General features: G+C 37.1%; 1 protein-coding gene across 5 annotated transcripts in view; it reads left to right on the top strand.

The window, feature by feature from the left end:
* Positions 1-3,000: 3,000 nt before the first annotated feature.
* The window catches only part of LOC106881073 (organic cation transporter protein), a 311,309-nt gene continuing 295,974 nt past the window's right edge, over positions 3,001-18,335 (top strand). For 2 of the 5 annotated variants that reach the window (XM_052968540.1, XM_052968541.1), the window contains exon 1: positions 3,001-3,664. The gene's annotated coding sequence lies outside the window, so the exon portion shown is untranslated. The remainder of the gene's footprint in view (positions 3,665-18,335) is intronic. The other 3 variants (XM_052968538.1, XM_052968537.1, XM_052968543.1) reach the window with 3 other exon arrangements.

Genomic DNA, 18,335 nt, shown 5'->3' with positions numbered 1-18,335 from the left:
CAGGAATCTACATTGATTTCAAATTTTGGCACAAGGCCGGTAATTTCGGGGATGGGGCTAAGTGAATTAGATCGACCCAGTGCTCAACTGGTACTCATTTTATTGACTCCGAAAAGATGAGAGGCAAAGATGACCTCGGAGGAATTTAAACTCGGAACGTAAAGATGGAAGAAATGCTGCTAAGCATTTCGTCCGGCATGCTAGCGAGTCTGCCAACGCACTGCCGTTTGCGCCATAGTAGGAGGTTGATGACCCAATGAATTCAGTGTTACAGAAAAAAAGCTTTCCAATACTTTCATTCGACTTCCACCTTATCCAATAACTTTTACACACATTTTGGATAAAGTATGGAGTTGGTGTAGTATGATGTATCAGGGAGGGACAGTAAGAAGTAAGAAAAAGCAAGAAGTTCCTTTTTCGGGACAGTTCATCAGCCACTGGCCCCTACCTGATTCCCAGTTTTCACCTGTGATTCTACGAGATGTCTGATTGCATTTAGAAACAGGTCGGTTAAACCAAGTTGAAGGCCAACGACGAGTTTTAAACTCTTGGCGAAATTCTTTAAGAGCTTGTCCCCTAGCGATCGGCTGGGGAACTCAGGTATAAAGAAAACAGTAATGTAGCTAGCAAATGGGTCGGTTCACCCAGGGCTATGCCATGGCGGGACTTTGAGGTCTGCTGTATAAGTTTATAAAGGTTGTGGGGGCCTGGGATCTGGGCGGGGGAGCAAATTCAAAGTTTGCTCCGAGCGGCACTCACACTAGCTACGCCATGGGAGTAAGGCGATATCTTGCAGCATCACCGTGGGGCGCATATTTCAGAGCAGAGTGTGATTTGTAGATTGGCCTGCACACCTCACTATATCTCTGGTATCCCTCCCGTTATCTCGTCCTGCGTTCCCACTGATCCAGGAAACGAAGAACGGGAGAAAGAATCAGGAGCAGGTTACCTTTTTTTTTAGATTCTAAGTCCAGCGCAAATCAAGATTCGAAATTCTTGGAATCACATGCAGACGGCGAAGCTATCGTTGCATGAGTCAGATTATCACATGCATATATACGACAATGTCATAGAGTCACTTCAGAGCTCAGTGGTGAGGGGACACAGAACGTGTAGTGTAGGTGAGAGTAGATGCGCTTCTCCGGTCTCTGCGCTGTTGCTGGTGCGCTGTCGTCAATGGCTTGGTCACGTTCGAAAACGATGGACATGTGTGTGTGTGTGTGTGTGTGTGTGTGTGTGTGAGAGAGAGAGAGAGAGAGAGAGAGAGAGAGAGAGAGAGAGAGAGAGGACTACGAACAGAGTTGGATATTCATTGCCGAGTAGGTTAAGTTGCATAGATCTGCGCTTAGTGCCGTAGACTTTTGTCACGAAGAATACCATAGCACACACCGTACTGCAATATATCAAATCAAATCATACGATGCGGTTTATTATATGATAGTGTATAATGCGTCGCGACACAACAGAGCAGTGTTAGTATACATCCCACATCCATCCCACATCCATTCTACATCCACTGTTACTCAACTAATAATAACCATCCACGTTTTTAATGTTCGGTGATATATGTTCGGATAAAAGTCAACATTCCCACGCAGATACAGAGGCGTAGGGTGGGTTTTTGGCTCCCCCTTCTTAATCGCAACATATCTTCGACTACAGCAAACACGCGTATATAGAGAGGCCACCCTGCGTGGTCCACGACTCCTGCACACCTCATCCTACATCGCCTGCATACTAATGAAAACAAAAATTGTTATTGTTGTTGGCCTGAATGAGCGAGCTTACAATCAAAAGCGCTGTAGTAGTGCTATCCATTTTTTTAAACTTTCAGACTACATCGTCTAATTCTTCTTTTAAATCTTTTTGAGAAGGCATGATATAATTTGGAAATATTTGGCAGCTATTTTTAGCAAGTTGAACGACCGCACAGAGACTCGTTAGGTTTGCGACCGCATAGTGACTTCGTTGTTGCTTAGCACCAGGTCAACGGACCTGGGATTAAAAGTATTCCAGTTTTTAGAATTTTTTTTTCAGGTTTTTCTTTTAAAAGGAGGAAGTATTTATTAATACATTAAATCAATGTTTTTTCCTTATTTAAGAGGGTAGGGGTTTATTTGAGAAGTAAAAAAAAAAAAGAAAACAAACGGCTGTTATTTCTAACAGGTAGAAATTCTTTTGTTGGTTGGTAGAAGCTCAGACGCGAACTGTTCCCGCTTTGATCCAAATGAAATCACTTCCCTTATTTGACAAAAATACTTAGAAAAAGCAAGAAAGTTATGACACCGTATTGTAAGCTTCTCTACAATTCAAGGTTATTGATGTAATGTTTTTTTTTGGTGGGGAGAAAGGGCAAGAACGAAGCAACCTTCAAGTTCACTCTCTCATAAATGTAAATCCCCCCCTCTCCCACTGTTTATATATTTATTTATAATAGTGGTTCATGCATGCTTCTGTGCGGGTTTTTTTAAATAAATAAGTATGTTACCGTACGCGTGCAAATCAACCTAAGTTTATTTAACCCCTCCCCACCATCCAATTCGTCCCCCCTTACAGTTATTCTCGCTCTCTCTCTCTTTTTCTCTCTCTCTCTCTTTCTCTCTCTAGTCCTCTCGTTGGTGTTCACTTTGTTTATATTAATGGACCAATAGGCATTTTAGTGAAACAAAAAAGACATGTTCAGACTGACTTTCTGAAAAGTGACTGAGATTTATTTACATCCACCACAACGTAACGACGTCTGCACAGCCTCATCAATTCTTTTCCCCTTGTCTCTCTGTAACCCCTTCATAAATCATATTCGTTCTACTTACTTTCCTTCACCTTTTATTTTCTTCATTTTCGCTACACCATCTTCCTTCTACCCTCGTTCTCTCCCTGCCCCCGATTTTCTTCTTCTTCTTCTTCTTCTTCTTCTTCTTCTTCTTCTTCTTCCTTTATCCTCTTCTACTCTTCTCCTTCTTTCCTCCTCCTCAACTTCGTCCCCCCTCGCCGCCTCTCTCGCTCTCATTATCTATCCTCTTCTGTATTATGTCCGTCTCTCTCTCTTTCTTTAAATCGTTCCATTTTCTACTCTCTTTCTGACCATTTTCTTTCTCCCTTTCTTTTTTTGCATTTGCCTCTTTTCCTCGAATTTTCTCCTTGTTCGTTCTCAGTCTATTGTTATATATTTTTTTCTACCTCCATACTCTTTCTTCTTTTTATTCAGTCTTTCACTTTCTCTTCTTACCTCACTTCATTCACTCTGTCTGACTGTCTCTCTCCGAGAGTCACTCAGCCCGCAGTGCTCGTCTCCTTCACCACCACCACCACCACCACCATCAATATCAATACACACACATTTGCTAGCTCTCACCACCACCACTACTACTACTACTACTATTTCATCGGCAAACACGGCTTCCCATCGGTACTAGAGTTGTTATTGTTACTTCCTCGAGAAGCCAGCATTAACGGCCGATGCGATACTACTATAGAGTCACTTAGTAGTTAACAGATTTGCTATTGCACCGGCATATCAAGTCGGCTGCAGGAAGGCCCTAACTACACGGAGCTAGCTCCACGCGGCTCTTACAACAAGGATCAAAGGAGATTAGTCTGTATAATATATTATTATCGTAGTAAGAATCGGACATACTTTGCTGGTTTAGCCTACATTTTTCAGGTAAGATACTTATTTCTGTCTTTCTTTTTCTTTTGTCAGTCGTGTGCCAGAGCGCACTGTACACCCAAATGCACGCATACATACAATTTGGCGCTCACTTTGTCGTATATTGCTGGTTGTCTCATTCAGAGAATATAAACATGATGATACATAAAGGGTGGGTGGGGTGAGATAATTTATACGCGTACACTGAAATGAAAAGTAAATTCCGAATGGTCTCAAGCTGTGGTAAGTGTATTCGGAGCACAAAAAACATTCTTACATAATGTAGATATGTTTATTTGTTGTTCATGTGTGAGTTGGCGGCCCTCATTTTCTCTTTTATACAATTTTCTGATTGTGTACGTGTAACAAATAAATAAAGCAAAGATATGTTACTGTGACCGAAGAAAGGGAAAAAAATCTGACATTCATTCTTCGATTAACAGGGTAGATCTAACATCACACACACACACACATTCTTTCTCCCTGCTTTTTCTTCCTCTCACACACATTCTCTGCTCTCTCTTTCTCTCTCTGACACGCACACTCCTGTAAAGAGTGTGTGTTAAAGTTGAAGTATATATATATATATATATACATTTGTATTTCCCGAAATACTCAGGTGAGAAGCGTGTATTTAACAAGCACCTACAAAGCTTAGTACACTCGAGAACGTCTGTATTGTGTGTTGCGCGTACTACTGTGTATGATGGGGTACATACATCTATCCTGCCAGGTGAGGGAGTGACACTCTAGGGTACGGACAGTTACATCACAGAATAGCAAGCAGGTTGCTACCTGCGCGGAGCGTGCACTGAGATACACATAGCTTACCTGTTCAGACGAAGCGACTATAGATTTATGCGTGTGACATTAAAAATTTCAAACGTGGATTTTCCTGAACTCGATCTAATTAGAATATTTAAAAGAGCATGCACTTACAAGTGTATGTAAATGTGTTTATATGGGTTCGAATCGTCTCTGAATTTCATTTTTCTTTCATTTTCACTCTCTATCCTCTCTTTATTACATTCTTTCCTGTAAATCTCTCTCTCTCTGCATTCATAAATGCCAAACATGCAGATTCTTCTACGAGCAAGTTTTATTGTTTTATTTTAAAATGTTTGTAGTTTGGGGCATAAAAACAAGATGTTATTTTGTCTGTGCATTGTTTTTTTTTTTTAGTTACATAATTTGACAATGTTTTATGAAAAAATAGCATGTTTGCATCTTGAGAAAGATATAGTTTGTTATGTTTATGTTTATTCTTTCGGTATTTATTTTTGTACAATGTGTGTTTGTCTATATATTAGTATATGCACAGAAACACACAAACTTACGTACGTGCACACTGAACGTGTCCATTGAGATCTTCAAATGCAGCGTACGCGCATCCACGGATACGCGCTAATTTTGTTCGGATGTTGTGAACGATGCACGTAAATGTCTACACGCACACACACACGTATCTTATTACAGTATCTCTCTTGTGTACATGCACGCACACACACACACGCACATATATTTATACATATAATCAATACTTCTTAAAATGACACAAGTCAATCGCCGTTCAACGCAATTTATAATTCATAAAACTATAATGGCTTCCCCACATTTTTCCCCTCAACAGTTGCTCATTTTAAACTGAAATTAATACAAAACAAGCACTGCCGTGAATCCTTTTTTCGTGGTAGGTACTTCGACTAACGGAACTTGTTGACCGTAGTATCCTGTCTTTCGTGCTCCCATTCTTGTTACTTTTTCCTCCACCCATTATAATTCATCATCGGATTCCTATTTTGTATATATTAAACACTTATGTCGACATCTCAATCCTTAAACCAAGTCCCTCCGAAATTCTCGCTCTCTCTCTCCCCATCTTATACATTCCTAACTACTACTAAGTTGCACGAGGGACTCTTTGCGATGGTGCTTGAGATAGCAGCCAAATCTCCCTCAAATTATTTCCTACTATCTTGAAAAAAGGAAGAACAAAGGTATTGGATAAATCTAGATAAAACGATACAAAAAAAAAACAAAGCAAAAAGAAAAAAAAAGAGAAACAAAAACAAAAAGCTTAAATTGTCAGAACTGGAATGTTTTTCATCGTAGGATTCTAAGAAAAAAAGAAAATGAAAGGAAAAGGAAATCTGCTAACATCGAGCCATTTAGGGTAGTCGCTGAACCAACTAGAAATAGCAGCCAAATATCTCCCAAACCACACTATACCGGTCGAAAGTAAAGAATACGTACACCCGGTGGTTAAGGTTTAGGCTTAGGGTTTAGGGTTAGGGTTAGGGTTTAGGCTTAGGGTTTAGGGTTAGGGTTTTTGTTACGCCTAAAACGAGTGGTGCATGTATTCTTTACCTCCGCCCTATTCCGTAATGGAACAAAAAGGGACGCAATGAATAGCGAAATACGGACGGGGATTAGTATACCTAAAACAGGCGTGACGGCCATGGCTGGAATGTCGTTAATCTGTCGGAAAGGGCTGTCTTGAAAGGTAAACAACAATTACCAGCAACCTGTAAGGATTCCAACCGAGCTTTATCAGTAGGAACTTCTATTGTTAGTCCTTCATACCTCATCTAGAATAACCTAAGTGTAAAAGACTGCTTTCCTGGAACTGTTTTCCCCACCAACATTTTCTGTTAACTTACCCTTTTTTGTTAACGAAAAATATCGTCTTTATTTTAAAACCGTCAGTCTGTGTATATGTGTGTGTGTGTGTGTTTGCGTGTGTGAGTTTATGCAAATGTATTCAAATACGTTTTTTCTGGTATTTCTTGCGTGAATAATTTGTGAAGAATAGTGTATTCAAAGAAACTGTGACTGTTCCGTTGAAAATGTGTCATGTCTAAGTGGTTAATTATCTAATATACCGTAAATGTATTATATCAGACACAGAGAAACAGATACACACACACACGCACACAACAACACACACACAATAGACACTGTCAGTCATCTGCCTCTACAGAATTTTGAACATATTCACCTGTATAATGCAACAGGTGTGTGTGTGTCTGTAAGTATAATGGTAAATCCAGATATCAATAAATTCAGAATAAATTATATACATTCATATGTTGTATGTATGTTTGTAGGAATATTTGTATGTGTGTATATGTATGCATACATACATACATGCATACATACATACATATATATATATATATGTATGTATGCATGTATGTATGTATGTATGCATGTATGTATGTATATATGTATTATATACTTATATATATATGTGTGTGGAAAGAGAGAGAGAGAGAGAGAGAGCTGCGTGGTTAAGAAGTTTGCTTCCCAGCCTGGATTTTGAGTTCGCTCCCGATATGTTGTCATCTTGGGTAAATGTGTCCTGTTATAGCCCCAATTTATAGATGTATGTCCCTACAGGCTATCGTAGAAGAAACTGAAAGAAGCCTATCGTTTCCTTTCCTGAGCGTTTGCTAATTTATTACATGTACCACGTCCTCGCGTTTTTTTTTGTGTTCGTTATTTTGGGGATTTACTATATATATATATATATATGTATGTATATATATGTATGTATGTATGTATGATGTAATGTTTGTATGCATGTGTGTGTGTGTTGGCGAAGTTTGTTTCGCACCAATGACTTCCTAGATTCCACCTCGCTTCGGTAAACCTATTTACAATGCCCTCCGGTTTAGAGAATCTGGGTGGGCGGAAATTATGCAGAGTCCAGTAAAACGAACAACAATTCAAAAACCTTGACGCACAAATCTAACCCTAATTCTTTTCCTGTGGATTTCCTTAAGGCTACAAACACGTGTACCCTTAAGGAAATTCAGATACTTTGCATGCTCCTTCAATGAATAAGGCTGTGTAATTAATAAAAACAAAGTGGATGGTGCCAAGTCATCAAAATTGATGTGAGAATCCAACGCGCGCGCGTGTGTGTGGCTTAGTGGTTAGGATGCTGCGCGGGCAATGTTGATTTGATTGAGAGATTGAGCTAATGCACAGTACAAACATTTGGTCACCATAAACAAATCATGCGTGCAGGTTTTTCAGAACCCTCTTCTATCGTCAGTAAAACGATCCACAACGAAATATGTATGTATGTATGTATGTATGTGCGTGCGTTTATATTTTGTATATGATTATATGGATTCATATGCATATATACTATGCATTTATATATGTGTATATGTGTGCATGTATATAAATATATGTAGGTATGCATGTATGCATGTGTGTCTGCTCTCTCACACATACTCGCGCGCATACTATCAGCGTGCTTATTGAAAATTCAGTGATGAATGTTCAGTTTTCTAGTTATGTTGCAGCAAACTATAACAGAAGGGATTAATTGAATAAAAAGTCATGCCTCTCCACAGCCATCTTATTATTATTTTGTGGTAATAATGGTAACAAAAATAAAAAATATACGTGCCAAATATCTATATATATATCTAACAATATACGCATGTATTTGAAGTTAAATTTACGCATATTTCTCGGTTCTCGGCTACCTTATAATAGTTTTAAGTGATTCCACGAATTGCAGACATAGTGAAAGTATCACAGTTCAGCAAACGATTGATCTGTTTTAAATTTACAGGAAATTCAGGCAGAATGAAAGTACCAGAGCTGTTAATTTCCTTTTGAGAATGTGTCTGTAAACACACACGTAGAACAAAAACCAAACATGCAAACGCTCACGTCCATGCTTTTATGCACACGCGGGGCAACATCTGATACCTCCACCCCCATTTCATACGTATGTATCTTTTTTACTTGTTTCAATCATTGGACTACGGCCATGATGGGGCACGACCTTGAAAGATTTAGTCGAAAGAAATCGCCCCTAGTACTTTTTTTTTCTTTTAAGCATGGTACTTGTTCTATGGGGACCGTTTGCTGAGCCGCTAAGTTATACAAAGAAACACTTAGATATAACATACATACACACACTCACTCATACTCATACACTCACACAAACACACTCACACACACACTCACAAACACACGCGCACACACACACACACAGACACACACACACACACACACACACACTTCTTTCAGTTTCCATCTACTATATCCACTGTTAAGGCTTTGCTTGGCCAAGGCTATAACAGAAGACATTTACCCAAGGTGCCCTGCAGTGGGTGTTGCACAGTGGGACTGAACCCAAGACCACATGGTTGGAAAGCAAGCTTTTCCACCAAACAACCATGCCTGCATATATATGTGCATAACACAGTTTATATATTTATATGCATACATTTATTAATTTGCGTGCATGAATTTATGTAGAATGCTTGAATGCATTCATTCCCAAAGGATAGAAAGTAAAATATTTTTACACTGGAAGTTTTGGCTGATGAAACTAATTTTCTTGAATAATGCACCAGTTTTGGGGCTATAGAACTCTTCAAGAACACATTGTTGCATTTCCTGCGTTCATATTTATGTTTCTTACACTGGTTAGAATATCCAGCATCAAACAGTTGACAGTGACATCTAGGAGACAGATGACCCAAAGCAAACAAAACTACTCACTTTGTAATTTTAACAAGTAACACATACAAGACGTATGTCTATGTGTGTTTGCTTGTGTACATACACTGTGTATGCATGCAGGTATTTGTGCTTGTGTGTATATGCATGCATATATATGTGCATGTGTCTCTGTGTTTATATAATATAAATATACATATATATTATATATATATAAAGTAAAGACCCCCCCCCCCCATCGGTCATGAATGACTATGAGATTGCACCTAGAAAGTTCCCCTCCAAGGCACAAGTTCAGGCAAGTTTGTTTATGGAAGACCAGCAGTTGCCCATTGCATACCAGCCCCCCCTCTCTCTCCATGCCATTGATGTTGTCCAATGAAAACGCTGATACAGTGACGTCACAACTCATTTCTACAGCTGAGTGAACTGGCGCAACATGAAATAAAGTATCTTGCCCAAGAATACAATACACAACCCAAACTAGGAATCAAACTCACACCCTCACAATTGTAAGCCTGATGCTTTAACCTCTGTGCAATGTGCCTTCACATTATATATATATATAATGAGTCAAGTACATCAATGTCAAAATAAAAATCAAATGGAAATTGTAATTGTGATACCTGTGCCAGAGGCACGTAAAAAGCACCATCTGAATGTGGCCGATGTCAGCGCTGCCTTGACTAGCTTCCGGTGGGACGTAAAAAGCACCAACCGATTGTAGCCATTGCCATTCTCCTCTGGCCCCTGTGCCAGTGACATGTAAAAAGCACCCACTACCCTCATGGAGTGGTTGGCGTTAGGAAGGGCATCCAGCTGTAGAAACACTGCCAGATCAGACTGGAGCCTGGTGCAGCCTCCTGGCTTCCCAGAGCCCCAGTCGAACCGTCCAACCCCTGCCAGCATGGAAAACGGGTGTTAAACGATGATGATGATGATGATGAGATATATATATATATATATATATATATATACAGACACACTCACACACATACACACACACACACATACACACACACACTCACACACACACATCATGAATTTATGCACCCACTCACCCTGTCCAATCCTTACCATTTCTCTTACATTCAGCTCACTGCAACTTGAGGACATTCCCTGACACATCTTAGCCACCATCTTCTCTTTCACACCCAGGTATCTCCTCTACAGCAAGACACCTGTTTCTGTGCCTCTATCATACTTTTAACTCTCATCAGATTGGGACAAAGCCATCTTCTTGAATATTACATAGCCCCCTCGGTTGAAGGGTCTTCTCTTGCAAGTTACTTGGTGACCTCACTGATACTGGGGGTCACATAAAAAAGCACTTACTACATTCGGTAAAGTGGTTGGCATTAGGAAGGGCATCGACTAAAGGCGGTGCTCCAGCATGGCCACAGTCAAATGACTGAAGCAAGTAAAAGAGTAAAAGAGTTACTAGATCCTTCCATATTCTTCATTGTTTTCTAAATTAAACGAAATTTAGGGAGGTTGGTTTCTGAGAAATATGATCACAAAAAGATCAACTGGCTCAAAGAAACAAAAAAAAAAATGAAAGGAAAACCCTTTATAGTAGCTTTCTTGGAAATGACAGGCTAGCATTCTGCAGGCTCTGTTGTTCACTTGGGAATGTGGTCAATTAGCAATCAATATAGGCAGGGCTCATGACACAGCAGTAGGGCTTATTGATCTTCTGTATATCAAAATGGCAGATACTTTGCACCCTCTAATATCGTTCATATTAAAACATTTTAAATCTACATTAAAACACCTTTAACATTTCAACATAGATATTGAGCTGTCCACAAGAAAGAGTGAGAAGATGAGCCTCAATGCAGTCTTAGGGAACAGAATGATGATCAGAAATTTGTGTAATTATTGTCCCATATACATACAACAATGTATTGAGTTAATGTATCCTATGGAACAACTGTGTGGTTGTATTTGCCTTTGGCACTTACTTCATTACTGGGTAAAATGGAAGTTGTATTCTCTATTGAATCTTCAGCCAGTTTAGCTTACACTTAATGACAAGCTGGCTTTCATCTTCTGACCTGCATACTTTTTGTTTTTCAGAATGTAATTATGTAACAAAGCCACGGAAGATACAAATAAATTAATTCCATACAAGAATATACATTTATTCTTGCTCTAACTTAATTTAGAAGGTACATGCTCCGATTAAGACATGTGAGCTTGACAACTGACTCCTCGTCGTTGTCGTCGTCGTCGTCGTCATCAGCTTAATCACAGTTATTATTCGTCAGGTGGTGCTAATTGATGTCAAATTGTTTGTTAATAACATTAAAGACAAACCGAGGCGATTCTTAAGTTCTAGAGCAAAATAGAAAAAAAAAAAAATACATGTCAACATATAACTATCTATCCTCAAATAAAGATGGTTTTGATGCTGCGGCCCCACTATTACAATGTGGTTTGGGCAGCCAGCAGGTTAAAGGACTGCATGACCTATATGCCTGGCCCTGCACAAAAGGAGGTGCTGCCATAAAAGTCATCTGGTTTACCCCATCTTTCTCCCTCAATGAGAAAACCTGCACGTTAAGGGTCACCTGCTGCAGAAAAACTGCGTCGTTTAAACTTCATCTGACCCATGCAAACAGGATGGGTCAGAATGAATGTAATGGATGATAAAGAGTCTCATGAATTCCATTCTCTTTCTCTCATCTTTTATACATATACATATATATATATATGTATATATGTATATACAGACACATATACATACACATACTTTATATATATATATATATATATATATATATATATATATTTAAACATATTTATGCATATACATATATATATGTATCTGTGTATCTTTCATTAATTTCTAGTGATATTTATATTTGATTATACTGAAGTATTTTAGCAACACTGTTTTTTTAAATTATATCTTTACATTTATCTGATAGATATATTTGTTAATTTTGTTAATAGCTGTTGCTATAACAACAGACACGTAATTCTAAAGATGTTGGGACACAGACTTAAAGTGGATGTTTCAATCTGTTAGAGCAGGCTGCTGAAAGCCCTTTCAGTGACATCAAAAAACAACTAGTCTTGTCATATTTGTTCTGCTTGATAGGGACACATGAATAGCTATGTGGTTAAGAGGTTTGCTTTGCAACTATTGAACCATGGGTTCATCTTAGTGTGTAGTACTTTAGGTAAATGTCTTCGAACAAAGTTTTGAGTTGATCAAATATTTAAGAGTGAAATTTGGTTGATGTAATCAGTGTGGAAGTCTTATAAATATATTGGTAGCAAATTTAATCTGATACCTTACTGGTTTAAAATCCAAATGTACTTTGACAACTTCATATTCAAAGATCTAATAATAGGCTTAGATATTACAAAAGATTTTTTAATAATTATAAAAGTCACTAATGGCACTTCACTCATTCCATCAATTCAGAAGTTAAGGAAATATTTACTGAGTTAGAAATAGGCAACCAGATTAAATATTTAGTTTTTGATGACCTTACATTACATTGAAGGATCACAAACAGAATTTTTTTTAATAATCAACCATGTATGTTAATTAAATCCAACAAGTTAAGGATAGTGAATAAAAGTACTTTAGACACTGTTATTGTTGAAATTTAATAAACAATGTATTTAACATGATGGAAGAACAGTATTTGTATTATTAATTAGTTTAATAGTATTAGTAATAAGCATCTTTATAAATTTATCCAGTTTGATATAATTGAATTATATTCATTAATAGTTAAATTGTTGCTCAAAAAAGCATTTTTTCTGACTTTACCAAGAATTATATTTCAATTCTGATAACAAAATCTTCATGTTTGCAAGAAGATCGTCACTTTCTTTCGATAATGATCTATGGATAAAGAAGAATAACGCTAATTATTTTGATGTAGTAATGGATAGAGTAGATTCTGCTGAAATTTGTGAGTGTATTGGTTTTTGTATTTTATATCTATTTATTAAATTTGATAAATTACTGTGTGATTTATATCAAGATGACTGGCTAATTACAACCTAAGTTATGAATGCTCAGGATTGAGTTCTAAGTGATTTAATGAATTATACGTAAACATTACTGTTGAGACAAATTTACGCATCTGATTATTTTTTTAAAGTTTTACTTTAAATTCAACTGGAAACAAATGCTCACCATTTAGGAAGTGAAATGAAGAATTACAGTTCATTAAATAATGCTTCAAATCACGTGCCTGCTATTAATTATTTCTTGAAAAATGTTAGTAAATGATTATCCAGTATTATTCATCTTATATCTTTCTCCAGAAAGACAGCATCTTATTATAATAAAGTGCTGAAATGCAGTGGCTTTAAGGATAATATTAAATTCATAAATAATGATATAAGTTCTCAGATGCATAAAAATAGTAAACAGAATTTTGTTTACTTCTTTATTCAGTTATAATGTGAATATACTTTTTGCTAAGCATTTCTGTAACTTATTAGATAAGTACTTTTTAACAGCATAAGCAATGAGATTTGGGATGTAACATGATTTTGCTGCATAAGTAGAAAATATTAACTTTAAAAATCAGAAACAGCTAATACATCCAATTTCAGTTTGTGGAACTGTTTGAACAGTGTAAATAATTTACTTGTTTTGGAATGAATAGTTTATTGTGCAAAAGTATTTACATTGACAATAATTCAGTTTCTATGAATTGTATTTGGTTGATTGAGAAACCATTCAAGTTAAGATTCAGTCAACATTAGTATGCTTTCAGAAATCTTGAAAGATTTTTTTTTGACATGTTTACTTTAAGAAATAATTATATTGAAAATTATAAAATAATGTGGAAGTATATTGAAAGGTGCTTAACTTTATAATGAGACTAATGTATAATTGTATGATTGCTCATCTTTGCAGGCAAAGATAAAGTGAGCAGTATGGCCATTCATACATTTCCTAAAACTCTATTGTTGTTGCTTAGCTTCATATCTGCTCTAATCCAGCAAATTCATGACCAGAGCTTTTCCAGCATGACCATTCTGTTTTATTTATCTGAGAACTAGTGAATGCAGCAATACATTGTTTAATGTATTCTTCCTTATATAAAATGAATGATGAGGTATTATTCGAGGGAAATTTGGCTGCTATTTCTAGCAGTTTGAGTGCAACAGTGTATATATTCCATTCTCTCGGCTTATTTCCCAATGTTTTTAGAAGGTATAACTGAATTCATTGTCCATGCTGGCATGGGTTGGACAGTTTGACCAGGGCTGGCCAGCTGGGAGGCTGCACCAGACTCCAGTCTGATTTGGTATGGTTTCTACAGCTGAATGCCCTTATATATATATATATATATATATATATATGTATCATCATAATCATCATTTAACATCTGCCTTCCATGCTAGTATGGGTTGAACAGTTTGACAGGAGCTGGCCAGGTAGAAGACTACCCCAGGCTACTGTGTCTGTTTTGGCATGGCTTTTATGGCAGGATGTCCTTCCTACTCGATGAACCACCTATACATGGCTGTTGCTGAAAAATAATCAAATATATTATAACAATTATAAAGAACAATCTTCTATAATAGTATTTGCATATAAACTCAGTGACTCAAAGCTGGTGTGCTGTGCAGAAACAAATGTTGTGATCTTCTCTTAAAGACTGTTATCCTCCATCCTTGTTTTATAATATCCTTATATGTATGATGTATGATGTATCTATGTATATATATTTATATATCTTTTTTTTTTTTCATTACTTGCTAGCATTTGTTTTGGTAGAACAGTTTCTATTATAACTGCGGGGTAGAAGGAGAGAAATTCTTAAAATTGTAACATGAATTTTCATTGCATAATTCATTCTGATATTTAACTCTGACTAATTCATGTGTATACATACATACACACATACATACATATATATACACACACACATACATACACATACATATATATATGTATATAACTATATTATATATATATATATATATATATGTATATATATATATATGTATGTATAATGCATATATATATGTATATATAAATATATAGATTCAAAATTGAATTTGGCACTTAAGTTTAGGCACCAGAATATAGTATGGTATTATCCAAACAATTCCAAAAACAAGGTGATTGCTCTGCATTTTGCATTTAATGTAATGCTCGCATTACTTAAATAAATGGAGTAGCATGAAACGTGCGTACTGCAACAACCTTATAAATATATATGTATATTTGTGTGTTGCATGTGTGTATATTTATATATATGTATATATATATACATTCATACATACATATATCTATATTTACACACACACACACACACCCACACCCATCGACATGTATGCACGCATTCATACACACAGACAGATGCATGCAATCATCATGACCAACTCTGACACTTCATGACTGGGAAGCAAACGTTATCATCACTCAGCCATTGACATTCATTCATACACATCATCATCATCATCATCGTTTAACGTCCGCTTTCCATGCTAGCATGGGTTATACATATATATATATATGCACGTGTGTGTGTGTGTATTTGTGTGTATGCCTGTGTATATGTGTATTTCTGTGTGTGTGTGTATGTGTGTGTGTATGCTGGCTTGGATTGATACAGTTATTCCTTACATGAGTATACTCATGAATAAATTTGCAGGGCTATAAATTACAAGATGAACAAAAATGTAAGAAAAGAGAAACTAAGTGAAGAAATATATTCATATTTAAATTGCTTCTGATTGATAAATGTTTGAGAGACATCTCTGAAGAATCTTAACAGCAGACAGCAATTCTCTTTATAGCTGCTGATCATTGTCTGCAAATGACTCAGTCTGACTTTTGTTGAACATGTTGTTGCTGTGTAACTTAATGAACTCTCTTTAAGCAAATATATTTGAAAGAAGCTAATGATATGTAGCTTTGGCAGTGTCAGTTTGGGTTGGATGTTAAATTTTTGACACTGTTAGAGAACAAACAATCTCATTACATTGTGGAAAACTTGAACTGAAAGTTTTGGAAAAACATGGTTTTGTCCTATCAAGTATAGCATTTAAACTGGCCATACCCAGTCATAATCTTTTTGTTTTATGTTCAAACTGGCCAGATCTGGCCTCTCATGCCTATGCTATGATGTCCTTTTAAAAAGCATAGGCGCAGGAGTGGCTGTGTGGTAAGTAGCTTGCTTACTAACCACATTGTTCCAGGTTCAGTCCCACTGCGTGGCACCTTGGGCAAGTGTCTTCTACTATAGCCTCGGGCCGACCAAAGCCTTGTGAGTAGATTTGCTAGACGGAAACTGAAAGAAGCTCGTCGTATATATGTATATATATGTGTGTGTGTGTGTGTGTGTGTGTGTGTGTGTGTGTGTGTGTGTGTGTGTGTGTGTGTGTGTTTGTGCATCTGTGTTTGTCCCCGCAACATTGCTTGACAACCAATGCTGGTGTGTTTACATCCCCGTAACTTAGCATTTCGGCAAAAGAGACCGATAGAATAAGTACTAGGCTTACAAAGAATAAGCTCTGGGGTCGATTTGCTCAACTAAAGGTGGTGCTCCAGCATGGCTGCAGTCAAATGACTGAAACAAGTAAAAGAGTAATCGCATCATGGAAGTCTCAAAGCTATGAGATAATGTATGATTTCTTGAAAATGATGTGATTAAAGGTGCATTACATTTGACAGAATGTATATACTTGAAATAAGGTGATGAAATGTAAATTTGAGTATATCAGTTAGGATTGAATTTCAGATTTTGGACAGTGATTTAGTCTGAGCCATCTCATTTTCTCTTTGTGGAAAAACTAGTTCCCTGTTAAAGTGATGCAAATAGGTTTCTTCTAGAATGTATAACATTGTGTAACACGATTTTTGTCCTTGGGTAGTAATTATTTCCTTTTCGCTTACTCCTAGAAAATATGAAAAAGGGCTAATATTTCCTTTAAACATTGCTTTTTTTACATTTATCCAAACCCCAAAGAATCTCTCTCAACACATGGCTATGATGCTCCCCCACTACTCCTGCTCATGATCAGAGATGCATGCATTGTCAGCCACTAACAGACATGCTTAAGTGGTTAAAGTCAAGCAACTGACAAGAAAATCATTGGTCATTAGAAGGATATTCACTATAACAATATTTCTGCTTCAGCAAGGCAGCGAACTAGCAGAAACATTAGCACGCCAGGCGAAGTGCTTAGCGGTATTTCGTCTGTCTTTATGTTCTGAGTTCAAATTCCATTGAGGTCAACTTTTCTTTTCATCCTTTTGGGGTTGATAAATTAAGTACCAGTTGTGTACTGGGGTCGATCTAATTGACTGCCCCCCCACCCTCCAGAAATTTAGGGCCTTGTGCCTAGAGTAGAAAAGAATATTTCTGCTTCAGCAACTCAGCACTGAATCTGTCTGAAATGTAATGGAAAATGGGTCAGTTTCAAAACAATGATGTCCAGGTCACAAGAGCAAAGTTTGAAGGGAATAGTAGTCATTTCCTTTGATTTCTAGATAGAAACCAATAGGAAATAACACTAACCAAGGACACACACACACAAAAAAAAAAAAAATAAGAGCACAAATTATACATGTATTCTGCTGCATTGAGAAAAGCAAGCAGCAACGTAGAATATTTAATTTTGGTTATCAAACTCTTTGATCTGAATATTGTCTCACCCATGCTGACATGAAAGACGGGTGGTGGTGGTGATGGTGGTGGTGGTGATGATGATATGTTTATATTATGTTTCATCAAATTCTCACATTTATATAAATTTTGGGGTCAGTATGTAAATGGATACACTACCTAAATATCACCTGATCCGAAGATTGTTATGTCAAGGTGACACTAATTACAATATTTAGGACACATAAGAGGTGCAGCAACATCAAAGGCAGGTTAACTAGCAAGTTAGTTTTTGTTTGTGGCAGATGTTCAGGTGCAATAAAGACTGCAAACAAACAGGAAACAACTTCTATCTCATTCCAGGGTGAAAAACTAGAGGTAGTCGATAGCTTCCGCTATCTGGGCGACCAAGTTAGTAGTGGGGGTGGGTGCGCTGAAAGTGTAGCTGCTAGAATAAGAATAGCCTGGCCAAAGTTTAGAGAGCTCTTACCCCTGCTGGCGACAAAGGGACTCTCACTCAGAGTAAAAGGCAGACTGTATGACGCATGCGTACGAACAACCATGCTACATGGCAGTGAAACATGGGCTGTAACTGC

The sequence above is a fragment of the Octopus bimaculoides genome, chromosome 6 (genome assembly GCF_001194135.2).
Source record: "Octopus bimaculoides isolate UCB-OBI-ISO-001 chromosome 6, ASM119413v2, whole genome shotgun sequence".
In the NCBI taxonomy this organism is placed as follows: Eukaryota; Metazoa; Mollusca; class Cephalopoda; order Octopoda; family Octopodidae; genus Octopus; species Octopus bimaculoides.
The sequence above is the reverse complement of the archived record's forward strand: the minus strand, read 5'-3'. Positions and strand labels throughout refer to the sequence as shown.